This window comes from Dendrobium catenatum, unplaced genomic scaffold (genome assembly GCF_001605985.2).
Source record: "Dendrobium catenatum unplaced genomic scaffold, ASM160598v2 fragScaff_scaffold_390, whole genome shotgun sequence".
In the NCBI taxonomy this organism is placed as follows: domain Eukaryota; kingdom Viridiplantae; phylum Streptophyta; class Magnoliopsida; order Asparagales; family Orchidaceae; genus Dendrobium; species Dendrobium catenatum.
The window spans coordinates 2,932,244-2,950,261 of record NW_021318852.1 but is presented as its reverse complement, the minus strand read 5'-3'; the positions used below and the strand labels follow the sequence as shown (position 1 = coordinate 2,950,261).

General features: G+C 32.6%; 1 pseudogene; it reads right to left on the bottom strand.

Moving 5' to 3' along the window:
- Positions 1–2,680: 2,680 nt before the first annotated feature.
- The window catches only part of LOC110116476, a 24,069-nt pseudogene continuing 8,731 nt past the window's right edge, over positions 2,681–18,018 (bottom strand).

The window sequence follows — 18,018 nt, the reverse complement described above, 5'->3', positions numbered from 1 at the left end:
GGATTATTCTTTCCTCGATATGGGTTTCAAAATACAGTTCATGAATACAAGATGGATGATTGTCTTAAATAATATAAAACTTTTGGGTATATTTTCCTTTAAGAAAAAAAAAATAGCCGATATATTTTTTTTCAATTTAGGATATTAAAAGGCATATAAAATAAAAAATTTCAAATAATAGTAGCTTTTAAAATAAATAAATAAAAATCATGAAGGGTGATTTCAATGAAGTAATAAATAGATAAACAAATATTAAATCCTATGCTAAAGAAAATAGTTTAATTCATTTTGAAATTAATATAAATCACTAATACAAAAATAAATCGAATAATCTTTAAGATCTATCATGGTACAATTTATATGACGATATTCTAACCTTTTTCTGAACTTTTTTTTTTAATTAATGAGATTAGTGGTTTATTACAGTTACGCGCTGATTGCATAATGGGGAAAATTTAGTTTTAATATTCTGATCAAGTTTTGGTAATTAAGGATGAGTAATATGAATTTTAATTTTTTAATTTATTTTGATACATATGTACTATTTGAAAAATTAATTAACTTTTATACTGTATTTATATCAAAATAAATGCAAAAAATGTTTAAGCTCATTATGATTAATTAGATTTTAGTTAATTAATATATCTTCTCCTAATTGTTCTCTCCACAAATTGCTTCAATACTCTTCCGATTTCAATCGAATAAAGATTTTTTTTTTTTTTGCGCAAATTATTCATAATTTGTATTGCTTGGCTTTTGAAAAAAAAAAACAAAAACCTAAATTTATGTGATAATTTGACTTAATGAAACAAAAAAGTGTCGCCTCTACATTATTAATGGCTAATAATTAGGTGAAGGCAAAAATAGTGCAGGTTGGCCAATATGCTCTCCAGAAAAAGCACAACTTAAACACGTCATGAGCTCAACCAGCACAGAAGAGAAGTGAATGCCAGCGAGCCCTCTGTGGACCATCCCCACCATCTCTCCATCAACCAAATCTTTCATAAGGCTTCCATTTCTTTTTCTTTTGAGCTTATTTATCCATCCAAGCTCTCATTGGTTTCTTGGTTGGAAGTTTAGCTCCGAGCTGAGAGATTTTGGGTTCGAGTCTCACTTATGTATTATGTGTGTTTGAGCACTGTTGCGGGATAGAATATGTGCGGCGATGGAGTAAGAAAGTATCAGTCTCAGCGTTGTACGGATATCCAGCACACAAACAGAAGATAAATAAAAATACAAGGATTTTTATGTGGAAACCCTAGAAAGGGAAAAAACTACGGGGTCAGGCCCAGTTAAAAAAGTTTCACTAGTGTTTGCTTGAGATACAAGAGGCTGACTCATCCTTAAAATTTAGGACGATCATATTACAATGAATCACTTCTGAATTGAAATCCAGTTACAACGTCGGGCGGAGTTCCGACGTTACTTGGAGATCAGATAGAATTCCAGCATCGCTTAGAAGTCGGATAGAATTCTGGCATCGTTTGGAAGTCGGGCAGAATTTCGACGTCGCTTGGAAGTCGGGCAGAATTTCGGCGTCACTTGGAAGTCAAGCAGAATTCCGGCGTCATTTGGAAGTTGGGCAGAATTCCGGCGATGGTCGAGGAGGAGTTTCTTCTCTCATATTCTTCTTCTTTTTAGTTCTTTTTCATCTCTTCTTCTTCTTTTTGCTTGGGTCCCCTTTCAGGTGAAATGAGAGGTATATTTATAGATTTTTGGAGTGGCATGGCCCGTAAATAGGTGAGAGATCAAGGGTAAATGGGGAGTGATTGGATGGACGGTCGATATTGAATACCTTGATCTTGTATTGTTCGTCAAACATTTAGAGGTCTAAATGATGTCAGAATTTGGAGATCTTGGGCTTGTTGGATTCGTCTCGTTGAGCCGCTCGATTCAACTATAAGCAGGTTATGTTTGGAAACCGTTTGGTAACTCAAATTATGGTTGAACTTTCCAAGAGTGCTTTGGGTCCTTAATTTGGACTCATTTGGGCTCGGATTGAGTCAAATTTGGTGTCTTTGGATTCGTATTTCCGAGACGTTCAGTTCGACTATAATTTTGCTGAAATCGGAGTTCAGATGATCCCAAATTTAATTTTTGAAGCTTCCAATTTGATTTGCCTCGAGATTTGTGCCCGATCAAGATAATTTTTGCATGATATATCAAGCACTAACTTTAATTTCCCAAAATAAAAGCTTATTTATTATTTTATTTTTTTGGAACATTCAGACCAATTAAAACAAACTCACACATATCACATATGCGAGACTCGAACTCAAGACTTCTAAATCAATAATCAAAATTCCCAACCAACAGACCATGATGAGTTGCTTCTTATTTACCTAAATTACAAACCTATTTACTCAAATTTGAAGATTTTAAGTTTAGCTAAACCCAAATTGGAGCCCTCATTAAAAGAATCAAATTTGGTGTGACGACTTGTGCTAAGCAAATTATACATATGCACATTTTACATAAAAGTACATATAAACAATATTACTTTCATTACCACTAGAATGCGCTAGCTCTCCACCGGTTTGATTGCAGTTCCAACAAAACAAACACAAGGGAAAAGAGCAGATGCAGATCAATCATGAAGATTAACCAATGCCATCGTGAGAGGAATAGAGGAGGCAACTTCAACAAATTTTTTAAAAGAACTCTCACTTTTGAAAATCAATGATTTTGAAATAAACAATTCAATAAATAGCGACTCTTAAGAAAAATAATATAAAGCGAATTTACATTTGAATTCTCAAAGGATTCTATCTTGCAAGTTACTCATAAAATTAGAAGCTAGAGAAGTCAGCTTCTTTCCAGTCTCATCATCCATGTTCTTAAGAGAAGATATATCTTGAGATGCCTAAAGGAATAACAAAGATCTTAAATAAATCCTTTAGCAGTTTAAGCTTTATTTTGGGACGGCTTTCTTTATGTTTTTTAAAACAGTTCTCCAGTACAAAATTAAATATTTTTGTACTAAAAAATTGCTTTAAGAAACAGAAAGAAAGCCGTCCAAACAAAACATCAGAAAGCTAGAAATAAGATTCTGAATTTGACATTTTGTATTACTATGTTGACTGTGACTCAACAAGACTGGTTTTTGAAACGAAAAATGACCAACATGGAGAAAAAAAGGAAAATTCTATAGCCAAAACTGTCTAAAAGAATATAAGAACTGTTTTTATCACCTGGAAGGAGAGCCGATTGATAAGGTCAGCTGCAGCCAGATCTAGATGAGAATCGCCACCACCATGCCCAAAAATATCTGCACTAGAAATGGATGTTGCACCCAATACACAAATATGTTAAATGATAGTATCAGCTAATCCTCCTTGTCAGGCATTTATTTAGATTTGTAAATGCAACAATATAATAGATGAAGAGGCCGACACTCATTAAAGGCCTATTTATGCGAATTGAACTAATTTAACAACTCACATGCTCATTAATGGGCACTCATTATAATCAAATTATTATAATAACTCTACTTTTTTTTATTAATATATAAATATCAAGTATCAAGAAAATACAAGTTAAAATATGCAAATTTCTTTTGAATAATTGTCTTTACGTTAGTGCTATATACGTAGGTTTTAGGTGTAAATATGAGCACACCACATATTATATAAAGCTTGATTGAAGCTCACTAAGAGGTCAAGGTCAATAAAATAAATAAATAAATTTGATTAGGATTACTATACTCGGGTTATAGTCAAGCTCAAGCTCCAAATAGGCTTCAAATGAACCAAGCCGAGTTGAGGCAAGTAGGAACTGGCTTAAGCTTGGAGTTGTTTGCCAAAACCGAGCTCGAGCTCGAGCTTGATTCGAGTATTTGTAATAGTATTCAAGCTCGATTCGTTTAAAATTATGATTATTTGAACATGATTTAAGCTTAGCTCGTTAACTAATCAAACAAGCTTTATCAAGCCTATTAACAAGCAACACTATTGAGCAGTTTATTAGTTATCTGAACAAACCTTATCAAACCAATTAATGAGCAGCCTATTGAATACGAAAATGAGACTTTAATTGAATGTTCTACTAAAGAACAAGTATTTTAACTGGCATAAACAAGTGGATTGGGTTCATGAACAAAAGCTATCTAATATAGAAAAGAATAAGACTCACATAATCACAAATTGTATAAATTTATAGTTGGGTCTTAAAATGAGCATAGTATTGAGCCTTAATCAAGCTTTATAATGAGCTTGTTCATAAACTTTAAATGATATAGTTTATAATCAGAAATGAATCAAACATCAAGTTATTCAAGTTTGTTCACTTATTAATCTAATATTTTTACAAGTGTTGAAGCTTGTTCTATTAGGTAATTAAATGATCATGAATGAGCTCTAATCAAGTCAAGCTACAAGTTGCTTCTCGAGTGTATTGATTCATTTGTAGCCCTAACTCTAAATTGATGATAAAATACATAAACAAGTTTAAGAAGGGCAATAATTACCTTAATTCGCCCATTTATAGCCTTGACTTTATCCCAATGTTCGATATGGCCAAATTTACGGGTGTAACTGGCTCATGAGCCAACTTAGGCATGCCTCGATAAATGTCTAGTAAACTGAGCTTGATGAACTAATAAGCCAAGTTTAAGCTTTCCTTGATTCGACTTGTTAGCTTGTTAGCCAGCTCGTTAAAAAAAATTAATATAAAATACACTTAAAATAAATCGGAATTCAAAAGTTTAAGTATATTGTTGAAAAATATTTGAAATTATACCTCACTTCTTTGATTTCTTATTATTTATTATCTAATTTTTCATTCATTCTATAATTTTATCACATCTATATAAATCAAAATTATTTTCTCTTTCATACTAAATGAGCCGGCTCGAACTCTATAATTAAGTTGGAGCTTAAGCTTGAGCACAATTAATTAACCAAGTACAAGCTCAAGCCGAAAGTAGCACAAGCTCAACTTGACTTATGTACGCTCCTAGTCAAAAATAACTGTGAGTATACTAATTAGACATGATAAAAAAAAAAACATGACATGAAATCTCAGGCTGTTTTTGGACCGGGAAATGAGTGAAATGAAACCAAAAGGGAGTTTCAAGTTTAAACGCTTGTTCGCAGCTTGAATAAAAAATTTATATAAAAACATTACTTCACTTTCATCCAGCGTAGCTTTAATAAAATAAAATTATGCTGTTCATCATAGATCAAAATGAAAGTAGAAGGTTGAAGCCTTGAAGGTTAACACCCTCTTTAAAAGGTGACGTGTATGGTTTCGCCTACCCAGCTTATGAGGTTATTTGTTCTCAATATAAAATGCCGCCAGTTTACACTCATAGTATCTTTTTTTTTTTAAGATAGTTTTAAAAATAAATATAATGCACTCATAGTCTCATAATAAGCACACAAAAAAAAACCAAAAAGGACATACCGTGAATTTCTGCAAAACGATCTGATCCTCCTTATCAATTTTGTTATTCTGCTCTCCAAAAAATTGTGCCGATGAAATAGACTTTGCATTAGAAAATTTCAGTCTTGCTTCATTGCTTTCCTGGAAGTGTATCGTGTCTCATCATGTAGGTGAAGGAAGATTTAAAAGAAAAAAAGTAATTCTAGAAGTTTCGTGTCAAAAGATTTCTATTTTCTATAAGAAACAACAAATTGATTTCTATAAGAAGCCAAGTTCAAAATAATATTTTCAGGAACTAAACAAAGAAAAAAGCATAGATAATATAATATCTTGTAAAGCATCAACAACAGGGCTGGGAAAAACAATAGAAATTGATAAATACATCTTTAGCTTACATGAAAATCCTACACACACATAAATAAAGAGAGAGAAAATAGTCCAAATCTTGAAGGCATAATTTTTATATGAAGAATTTAGAGAGGAAGGTCTTGCCCAGACTTACCAAGGCATAATCCTTAATTTTAAGTTCAAACAATGTGAATACTTATTTGGCTGGGGCTTAAACTAAGGCAAGCCTTTAATAGGGGCTAATCAAATTGGTTGAGGTTAGCTAAGAAAACTATTTGATTTGTTTCAGGCTTAAACTTGTATACTATGTGTCAACAAATGAAAAAGATAAAGAAAATAATTTGAGTTAAACTAGGGTGAAGGTTGGCTTAGCTTTTTGGTCAAATCTTCAGTTTCATCCTTGTTAGCTTTCTATGAAGACTATTTGATGCATAACATTATTATTTTGAACTCATCCATATGTGATAGTGGATATTTGTTCCTCATCACCTAGTGGACGTAGGCCAATCTTAAATGAACAACATAAATTTGGTCAATAGGTGCAATAAAATTCAAGAACCCACCATAATACTCTCCAGTGTCTGTTTGCTTGTATATTTACATTAATACATGTTTAATTAATATGATAATATGATATGTCTATTAAAATGTATCATCAATTTATTTGTCTTTGAATAATTTTATAACCATTTGACTAAGAAACAATGATACAATCAATTGAATTTCTATAAGTTAAAATTTAACCTACAACCTTCAAATATTTTTTTCTGAATCTATTACAAGTCCAATGTACAAACCATGTTCATCGCATTATAGAGGATTGTAACTTTAGTTTACAAATTTTTTTTCCTATTTATTATGAGCATTGTATGTATGAAAATAGGAAGATGTTTATTCAACTGAGGCTTTGTTTGGGACAGCTTTTTTATTGCTTTCTAAAATAACTTTCTTGTACAAAAATTTCTAATTCAAGAAATTTTTTAATTAAAAAGCTTTTTTGGAAAGCATTAAGAAAGCTATCCCAAATGAAGCGTAAAACTTTTTAAGAAATTGACATATATTAGTATAAGTGAGTTTTCTATAATCATTTAGTATCCACTTTGCAAACTATTTTACCAGAGCATTTTAGACATAATGAATTATTTTATAATTATTTTTTCATAATTTTTAAATATCTAAACAAGAATAGTAAATTTTATATGAATTTTAAGCTTAAAAGTAAACATTTTCTATAATAACAAAATACCAAAGTTATTAATCTTTTAATAAAGCCCAAATACTTTTCTAGAGCTCTCAATTTAGCTTATTTTATATCTCTTATACCATGGAGAAGGGCGAAGGATGGAAAGGAAGAGACGAGAGAAAGAGTTAGGGTTTGAGAGCCTAGGGTCATTTCCGCCAGATGAGCTTGTTGGAAAAACTATTCACCTCGAGGAAAGCTACAATTACCCTACTTTTGTTTTCATTAATTTTCCTCTTTGTGTGATCTCTCAATTTTAATTTGATTAAAACCTACAAATTTTAAGATATCTCGATATTTTAAAAATTTTTAGAGTATAACTTTTAATATGTTATTCTCATGTATTCTACATATATTGACAAAATCATGTTGAATTTTTACAAGGCATTTTTTATTTTTTGAATCACATGTCTAAATTTGAGTTGTAAGGAATTATCCTAAAATTTCATCTTAGCATACTAGTATAAAATAAAGGACAAGTAAATTTATTATGATTCACCTTTTACAATTTATGTATGTTTAATTTACTATGTAAACACTACTACTTTGTTGTATATAGTAGTAGTGTATATTGAGATTTTTATAAATTTCTAAACATGTTCAATAATGTTCGTATACGTTGAAACTATTAATATTTCTATACATATGTATCAAAAATATCATGCAAAGCGAAGAAAAAGGGGGGGAAATGAAGGTGATTGGTTTGTTGTACTTTATATGCACCCGAATGTAGATATACAAATACATAAACCAAAATCATTATAAAATTGTGCCAGCGAGATGCATGAACAATTGTAAATAAATGGTGATATAAGGGGAAACTGAGGTATAAGGGGCGAATGAAATATGAACAATTAGAGGAATGATAGAAGTGGAGTTTTAAAGGGCAAAAAAAATTTAAAATGTTCTAAAATAGATATTTAAATTTTATTTCATATTATATTATTTTACTCATGCTTACATGTTAAAGAGAGATTTTTTTTGTTACTCCTAACATAGACTACTATTGATACTAATTTTGATACTTATAATGTACTTGAAGCATATTCTATTATCCAAATGATATTATACTAGCACATATATTACTTTTCCTTTCATACACTGAGTACTATATGATTTACTTTAGTCATGAACTTCATTTTGTACACAATACTTGCACATGAGTAATAGCATTTAAATTTACTCACATATTTATTGTTCCTGATGCAGATTAATAAGATAGGTATTATTTTTTAATTGTGTTTTAAATACAGTTGTAGGTTTCAAATAATCTAATATGCCATTATTGCTCACTCCTACTTTATCTATGAGTGTTGCTTTTAGGCACTACTAGAAAAGTAGATTTTTCGCACCACTTGTTAGGAGCGGTTTTAGAACCGCTTCTAAAAGTCTCTTTTAGCACCGGTTTTAACGGGTGCTTTTAACCGATGCCAATCCTCTTTTAACATAAAGCCCTAAATTCATGCGCGCGAAACTAATTCTCCGCTAAAGCCCTAATCCTCCTGCGCGCGACTCGAGCAGAGCATTCCAAGTTCATCTCCGCCGATCCCTCTTCTCCTTCTACGCGCGACTCAAGTGGGAGTTCGTCTCCGATCTCTCTTCTCCCTCCTGCGCGCGACTCAAGCGGATCTCGGAGAGGATCAAACTCTCGGTATTCTCCTCACGCGACTGTGTCTCCTCTTCTTCTTCCTCTTCTTCTTCTTCTCATTCTAATCAACATACTCCAGACAAGCATTTGAAGTATTTTTTTAGGCGGATTTGGAAATTTAAGCAGAGATGATTCTACATTTGTTATTTGTTTTTTAGGGGGCAAACCACAAATCTGTTCTTATCTTTAGTTTTTATTTGTTATTTTTTACATTTGGATGTTTTTATTTCCAATTTAATTTCTCAAAAATAAATTACTGTTTTTTTAAGAATATGTTCATATTATTTCTTTTTGAAAGAAATTTATTCATTAAACAATCAAATTATCATAGTTTTTTATTTAAAGAGAAAATAATATAAGATACATTATCAATATTCCTAAAGCCCTTGTTGACAGCAAGTCAATTCATTATGCCTACTATTTCCAATTATGCAAACTCTTAGCATGGTATCAATATCAACTCAGGGGTGAACCAACTTTCAATTTTGAGGGGAGCAAAAAAAACAAAAAAAATTATATATTATATATTACGAAAAAATTTTAAAAAAAATTAGCAAGAAAAAAAAGGTGTAATTAAATATCATGAAAAATATTAAAGAGAATATATTAACTAAAAGTGAAAAAATATATATATTTTAGGGCAAATTAGAACAAAAGAGTTTTTTAGGGGGGCAAAAAAAAAATTTAGGAGGGCAATTTTTTTTACTCATCTTATATTGTTTTTTTTTTTGTTTTTATCTCTTTAAAATTTTTTTTTTTTTTTGAGGGGCAATTGCCCCCCCTAAGCTCAGTAGTTCCGCCCTTGATCAAACTCATAGAATCAAACTTTTCAATGAATAATGGACAACTCCATTGATTTTATCTCTCAATTTGGTTTGTTTGTGTTTATATAATTCTTCTACCGTTTAGGACCAACTATTTCAATTAATTTTTAAAGTTTGTAGTATAAATAAAAGCATAGAAGCGCACTTCTTTCATCTTATGTCAAAGTTTTTCATGTTCTCTTGTTTGAGTCATGTGACTCAATTATATATATAGTTCAATATTATCTTGTTGTTGTTGTGAATCTCTATGATTTCACTAGTATTTTTGTTTCAGTTACATCTCCTATTTATGTGGGTTTCGGTTTCGGTTTGGTGAATGTATTATATTTGTTTTCGGTGGACATTCGGGTTTCGCTTTTAAAAAGAAAAAAATTATGGAACTTAGTAACGGTTTTAACCGCTACTACATTCCAGAATCGTACCGGTTAAAACCGCCACCATACTGGATATCGTTTTTTTTTTCATTACTTGTAGCGGTTATAACTGGCACTATTCTAGAGATTTGCACCGGTTATAACCGCTGCTACAGTCAGCAATTCTACCCCGCCGGTCCTTGAACTGCTGCGGAATGTCATTGCAGCGTATTGCAATTGCAGCGGATATGTAGCGGTTTTAGAACCGCTGCAAGAAAAATAGTAGGGGTTAAAACCACTGGGATAGGTCCAAAATAGTGCTGCAGTAGCCCCATTTTTTGGTAGTGAGGGAAGCGTAAAACCTAGTAAAGTTGGATCATGATTTATGCTAATAAAGATAACACTTTTGGTGTTATGGATGAATCTTTTTATAAGCGTGAGATCAATATATTTTATTGATTTATTGAAAAACTATGATTATCGTCCATGACTATTTGAATGAATTGTTTATATATATATATATCTGAATATTGGATGACAACTTCAATTTTATTATTACTATAATTTAATAAATTAATGATTTTGTATTGTAAAAAACTGGATAATATAAAACTTGAGCAAATCATCATCGTGATTCAACTTAGTATGACCACTATGATTATGGGTTATGATGGGTTGGAATATGTTAGTCCGGTTCAGGCTAAACCGGCCCAACCTCAACCGACCCTTACAGGGCCAGTTCTCTGCTACAGGAGGCGGAACCCCTTAGAGGGGAAAACTACCGCCCAAGCCTAGTAGGCCCACTAGGCAATCCAATAGGGAAGGAAGTAAGGGGTGGCTAGGAGAGTAAGAGAAATTTTGAATTCGGGATTTGAAATTAGGGAAGTTTTGTATTAAATATGAGGAGTTGTCTAGGGTTAGGGTTATGCTTATTATGGTAATCTCTTGGAGTTCTTTTGGGTGTTTTGGGCTCTAGATTCATCGTCTAGAGATTGGGAGAGAATAATCCTCCTCTCGAATTGAGTATCAATTATATTTTTGCTTGTTATTGCTTTTGTTTCGGTTCCTATAATACTATCTACTGTTTTAGATTGTTTTCATTGGAGATATTGAGATTTTCTCGCTGTTTTCATCAATCTACTTAGAGTTTACTTGAAATACTCAAGTATTTCCTATCAATTGGTATCAGTGCAAGTCTTGGGACCATCGGTGGCTGATTTTTTGAAATTTTAGAGGCAAAAATTCATCCAGAGGAAGGAACCTCGATGATTTTTGGATCAAAATTCAAAATTTTGATGGCGACCAAGAAGGTAGATATTTTGGAAGAGCATTTTGAATGAGAGATGAGCCAAATAAAAGTAGATGTAATCCAACTGAAATTGGAAAATAGTTGGTCAAACCACCATGTGTTTGAACACAAGTAAAAGCTCCTGCATACATATCCTTAATGACTTGAATATAAGCATTATTAACCCCCTTCATATGTAGAACTCTCCATAGCACTTCTCTTGGAACTTTATCATATGCTTTATCTAAATTAATAAAAATCATATGTAGATTCTCCTTATTCTCTCTATACTTCTCCATGAAACATCTCAATAAATGTATAACTTCCATAGTAGACCTACCTAACATGAATCCAAATTAATTTTGAGAAATATTAGTGACATGCCGCAAGCCGTGCTCCATAACTCTTTCCCATAGTTTTAAAGTATGACACATTAACTTAATTCCTCTATAATTCACACAATATTGTGCATCACCTTTATTCTTAAAAATGGGAATCAACACACTCATTCTCCACTCATCTGACATTTTTTTTGTCTTCAAAATAATATTAAAAAGTTTAGTAAGCCAAGAAATTCCTTCATCTTCTAAGCATTTCCACACATCTATTGGAATATCATTAGGTCCAATAGTTTTCCACACTTCATTTTCTTTAAAGCCTCTTTAACTTCGATATTACAAATACGTCGATAAAAACAAAAATTTTTATTTTCATTTAGGATGTTATGGTTTCTAAAGTCAATCACATTCTCATAATATTCATTGAAAAGTTTAGCAAAATATGTCATCCACCTTTGTTAAATATCTTCTTTACATAAAAGTACTTTTTGATCTTCATCCTTCAAACTCTTATCTATAATCACACATACACTATTTCTAATATGACTTCTTCTAGAATACTATAGTTTAAATCATAAACTATCAATCTCCTTAGACTTCCTCTAACCCATTTAGTTTCCTGGATGCATAGAATATTTATCTTCCTATGAATTATAACATCTATTAATTCCATTAATTTGCCTATAAGAGAACCTAGATTACAAGTTCACATCATAATTTTAGTTTCATGGGCTAGCTTATTTGCCCACATCCAGCTATGATGTGGGAACCCTTGCCTATTTAACATTGCATTTGGGCCCAATTTAGAAATTACTCAATTAATTAAAATTATATCAATGATCATATTGATAATCTAGAGATTAATAAATATAAATCAAATAGGCACCTTAAAGTATGTCGGAGATATATATTGGGAGTCACATTTGAAATCTCTCCATAATTTAGTTAGCATGTATGATGCTACTTATATTATTTTACAAAAAAATTAAGAAAAAAAACTCCTCAAGTCAAAGTGAAGCTAGTAGAGCTTATGATGTAATGACTTCACTTTGCTTTATTGTTAATTTGCATCATATGATAAATATTTTAAAAATTATTAATGCTCTTTGTCAAGTATTACAAATAAAGTCAAATGACATCTTTAATGCAATGCAATTTGGTATCAGTAACTAAATAGCTCCTTCAAAAGTTAAGAGAGAGGGCGAATTCTTTGCTCCAAATAATGGTGTTATTTAGTTAAAACCAAAATATGAATGCCCCTTACTTAGGATGTCAAGGAGGCCCTCCTCATAGAAAGGACACTGTTACAATGTAACATCATTATGAAGTTAATATTTTCATATGTACTTCAAGTACACAATTATAAGAAATGAAAAATATGTTGTAAAACTGTTGATTCTTTGTTCAATCATAGATCCTCGAGATGACTAACAATCATTTAAAATTGATGAATTTGTCACCTTGTAAGTTTTACTCTAAGGACTACAGATAAAAAAAAAAGATTTCATTGAAGCATATTAAAATTGAAGCTCGTCAAAATCAAAATTTTTAAAATCTCTCTGCAATTTTATATCTATGTCAAATGTTGAGAAGATGAAAAAAATCAATCAATATCCTCTCATTTATCGATTGATTCGGTTATCTTAAGTCAACCTATTTCGACTACAACAATTAAACTTACCTTTTTAACATTTCAACACTGGTTGCAAAATAAAATGGAAGTTTATTTTCATGCAAGTTCATTGAAAACATATATTGAGAAGGTATTACAATGAATTTTGGATAGAATCAATGGATGATGATTCTGATGCAATGAAAAAGTATTTGGAACAATTTAAGATGCCTAACCATAATGTTATTATTATTATTTTTCTTTATAGGTTATCCTTATTAACAAAGTTTTTATTTAATATGTTGTCTATTTATGTTAGTGCAAAAAGTCGAACTTTTAATTTTGATTTATTTTGTAGGTTTCTAATTTCTATACCTCTCTTTTTAGATCTTAATTCCACTATTGCGGCTCAAAGAGAAAGTTTTGGAACCCATTACAACAACAGCAAGCACCTCAACTCCTCAATTGTGGCTTCTGATGCAATACATTGCAACAACTACCATAAGAGCCCTTCAAATCATTTACATGTAAGATTATTGGCTCCTATTTATTAAGTGCATTATATTAATGCCTGAATCTAAGTATAATGACAAAAAAACATGCCTAAAAATCTTATATGAAGAACAAAAATTACTAAACGATCAAAGAAATAAAATATACCTCAATTTTTGATGAAGTAGAGTTTAGTTTTTTCTGATATTCACCATCCATTCCAAATTCTTCAAAGAAACTTGAAGATTTTGGAGGGGCTACATGTCCAATTACTTTGGGGTCTTCAGAAATGGTTTCAGCAGTAAGCATGTTTTCAACATATTCTAATAAAGAGGACAAGGATAATCCAGTTGTTTTGGTAAAACTACCCATGGATGATGCTGCAGACTCTAGCTTTTCAGGCTTCTGGTCGTACAGACTTTCATTTTGCTGCAACCAAAAGCATTTACTGAGTATAAGCAGCTTTTCCCATCATCCGTACAAGTAGATTAAAAAAATTTTATGATATTTCAGCCAAAAAATTACGAAGCAATGAGTGGAGGCCCAGCAAAATGGATGTCTATGGTGAAAGAAGAAAGAGAAAAATTCAACAGAATTCTTTGGGATCCTCTCAAAGTAAAAAGGATAGAAGAGTCATGGAAACCCAAATCTACTAATACGCATACATGAATAGTTCACACTTTATTCGTTGAACTTCCACAAAGGAAAAAGGCAAACATCTTACCTTTGTGGTAAGTTTTCTTACACCAAGGCCACCACTCTTGATTCCAACTTTTTAGCGCTAATTGGCCTTTTAACAAATCTGGTCACTGGTGACTGAGTTGCTTTAGGTGGATAAGTAATCTCTGGAACTTCATGCTTGTCCTCTGGATTTTGCTCCAACATATGGGCAACCTTAAGCTTCCTAAAACCATTGGCAGTCTCATGTACCGATGCTGCCGTAACTGATGATGAAGGTAACATGGAATCTTCTGCCATGATTTTAGCAACTTCTTTAGAAAGTATTTGCCGATATAATTCAGCATCCCTTGATGCATACTTTGCCTCATTTTTACCACCATCTGTAAAACCATGTCTACTTGAAGAAAACTTGTGCGCGATTGTTGCCCCCAAAAGCCATCATCCGCAGCTGCTCAGGACTCCATGAATCTAAATTAGTTGACCTATCGGTTTAAGTACAAATGGCGATTAGAAATACTACATGCTCAAGCATCCTAGTTATATTCAGCTAAAATGTATGTTAGTACAATGAAATAAAAATGAAAATTTCACTATATGAAAATGGTGAAAATAGAAATGACAGCTGGCCTGCTCTACAACAGGAAACATAACGGTCTAAATAAATGAAAAAGTTGACAATGCGTTATATAAGTTAACAAAATGCTAAAAGTGATCATCACCGGTGGTATGTGGACAGCATAACAACATTGAAAAAAAAAAAAAAAACATGTGCACATTTTCCATTTAATAATGGGAGCAACTTTTCAGACAAAAAAGCTAGGATTTCTACTTAATAGGCTTTTTAATTATATACTCACTAGTCTTATTATTCTTAATAGCTATTAAAGTACATTGACATGACAACTCAATATTTTTTTACAGTACAGTAACCTAGCGCATATCATTCCCGGTTCAAATCCACTAGCCAAAAACTGTCAAATATAAGATCCTAACCATCAATTCAAAAGGATGATCTGAAATATCTATTGTTTGTATTGCTCATTGATTCCTAATTTGAGAATATTTTGTTTGATTAGTTGACTCAGTCATTAAAATTCTTACTGCAATACATTATCCAGTATCCTAGCGGACCTCACAGTCTTAAATCATTAACCTAACTTCAGGAGAAATTTATTTTGAAGCAGCCTATAAGAAAGGTAGACATCCTTTCCTTTCCTTCATAACTATGTACATCCGTCACAATTCCTCAGTAACTTCATTACAGCATTACCATGCAAACATCCCCGGAAGAACAAAGGAAACCACCTTTTAATTTGAGAAGCATTGGATAAGGATGGCTTGCAGTTAGAAGGAATTGTTTATTCATAAATTCGCAATCCAAAGAAGCATATAAGTGCAAGAAATATAATTTTAGTAGACCATGTCTTAGAATTTTGAGTTGTACAATTTTGCTAGTTGCCTAATTTACCGGCTGATTATAGAATAAATTTGAATAAATTGAAAGATTCACAAGTGATGCGTTTTCAAGCAGTTTATGATATGAAGAACATTCTAGGGTCAATAATTTCTAATACATATCCAAAATATTTAATAGATTTAGATATGATCAATCAACATAACAAACGTACAATTTTAGTGGGAAAGAAATCTATTAATCCTAAATCATTATTTTTATTATGTATAATGAGAATAAAAAACAGTTAAAATACAATTCAAGTGACAATATTTTAGCTTTCTAATGATAATTAAAAGTCAAGAAAACCGCTTAGGCAAAAAATTTTGTGCATAGAAAAGAAATCAGATTGTTGCTGATTTGATAGAAATCAATCGCAATTTCAATAGATAATGATGAAGAAGAGAAGTTATTTTTTTTTAGGATGGGAGTATCTACAATGATAATGCATAAGGCCGGAAATTGTACCACAATACCAAAAACTGATTGGTAGTGAAAATAAATAAATATCATACCCAGTTTTGTAGGTACCGCGTATGTGTTTGATACTCGAAACCCAATAAAATATAAATAACTAAAGAATAGATACTTTTTGAAAAAACAAAAATTATAAATAACTTAATTAATAGCTATGGTGGTGGAAGTGTAGACCTAGTTGTTGAGAGCTTAATTTGATAGCAAAGACTAGATCTAATAGTTGAGAAGTAGATTCGGTGATAGAGGCATGGATTTGACTAGTAGGAGTAGATCAAGCATGGATCCAACTATTGGGGAGTAAACCACGCAGCGAACACAAATAAGAAAGAAAAAATGCAGTAGAAAAAATTACGCCAGGATTTTCTGTGGAAAAATATGAAAGCGGAAAAAAACACGGAGCTACACTACACCAAGAACTTCACTATAAAAATTTCAGAGAAATAGTATAAATACCTCATCTTTCGCTTTCTCCTTGTCTCTCTTCACCCTTGCACTATTCTCTCACAAGAACAAACAAAGAGAAAACAAACCTAACACCAAGGGATGCAACCCTTAATGAAAAATAAGAAAGAAAACTACCCAGCCCACCTCGTAGCGCCTAAATGCCAGATTTGGAGCGCTGAGGCCCTCCACTAGATCTCCAGTCTGCCTAATAGCATCGCAGCGCCAGGGTCTGGAGCTTCGTAATACCACTCTCTATCTTATTTTAAGCAAATTATACAATGCCGCAATGCTCAGAAACATAATGCGACAATGTTGTACTGTTGTACGAGAATTAAAAAAAAAAATTAATTGCAAAGCACCCGAACCTAAGTTGATTAAACACATGTAATTGAGAAAATGATCAAAATGATCTCTTGACTCTTTATGAAAGATCAAAGCAGTCCCCAACTATATTAAATAATCATTTTGGTCTCTCAACTCTTTAAAGAGGAATCAAAATAGTTCCAAAATAATCTCACCATGGGACTGTGATAGGTACCACTTGATTATTCCAAGTGATTCCTATCGGATCTTCGCCAAAACACAAATATTCCACTGTTTTCAATAGAAAACAGCCACCAAACAGTGGAAAATTTGAGAGAATAGGGAGAAAACGTTTGGAAAACAATAGCAAACAATTGTATCCCACTAGTAGACGATCAAAACCAAAGCAAGATACAATGTTCTTCAATTCGAGAGGAAGAACAACTCTCCCACAATCTCCGGCAACGCCGAGAGCCCAAGCAAGAAAACCTAGAACACAAAACTCTTTTCAAAATCCAGGTGAAACCCTAATCCCCTCATAACTCCCTATTAATACAATCTAATTCAAATTAAAAGCAAAAGGACTTCTCTACCCTTCCATCTCCCTCCAAAAACACTTAAACCAAGTTTGAAAAGCAAGTGGACCCCACCCCAACCCCAATTCTCTCTTCCGCCTATTCCCTGTGCCGCTTCCGCCGCGAGTAAACCTGGACCGGCTGGGCCGGTCCAAGTTGAGCCGGTCCAGGCTGGACCGGCATAACAAACTGTCTAAAAAGGAGCAATGCTTATCATCCTTAGACGGATGAATAGACAGAGATTGTCAATCGTAGTGTGAAAATTTATCTTCAATGCTATTATCAGATATATCAAATGTGGGTAAAATGGTTGGCATGGGCAGAGGTCCATCAGGCGAGAAGAGCATGAAAGAAGGAGAGACTTCAGGAAGAAAGAGAGGATGATTCAGCGTCGCGGAGGCCCGACCCAGTGGACCGGCCATGGGGGATTCATAAACCACCATGGCGGGGGCGCGAGGGGAAATGGCTATCGGCGGCCGAGGAGGGATGATGAACCCCGATATGGAGAGAGAGGAACTTGGGAAGATCCCATTGCCTGGGACAGAGGAGGCCATGGGGGG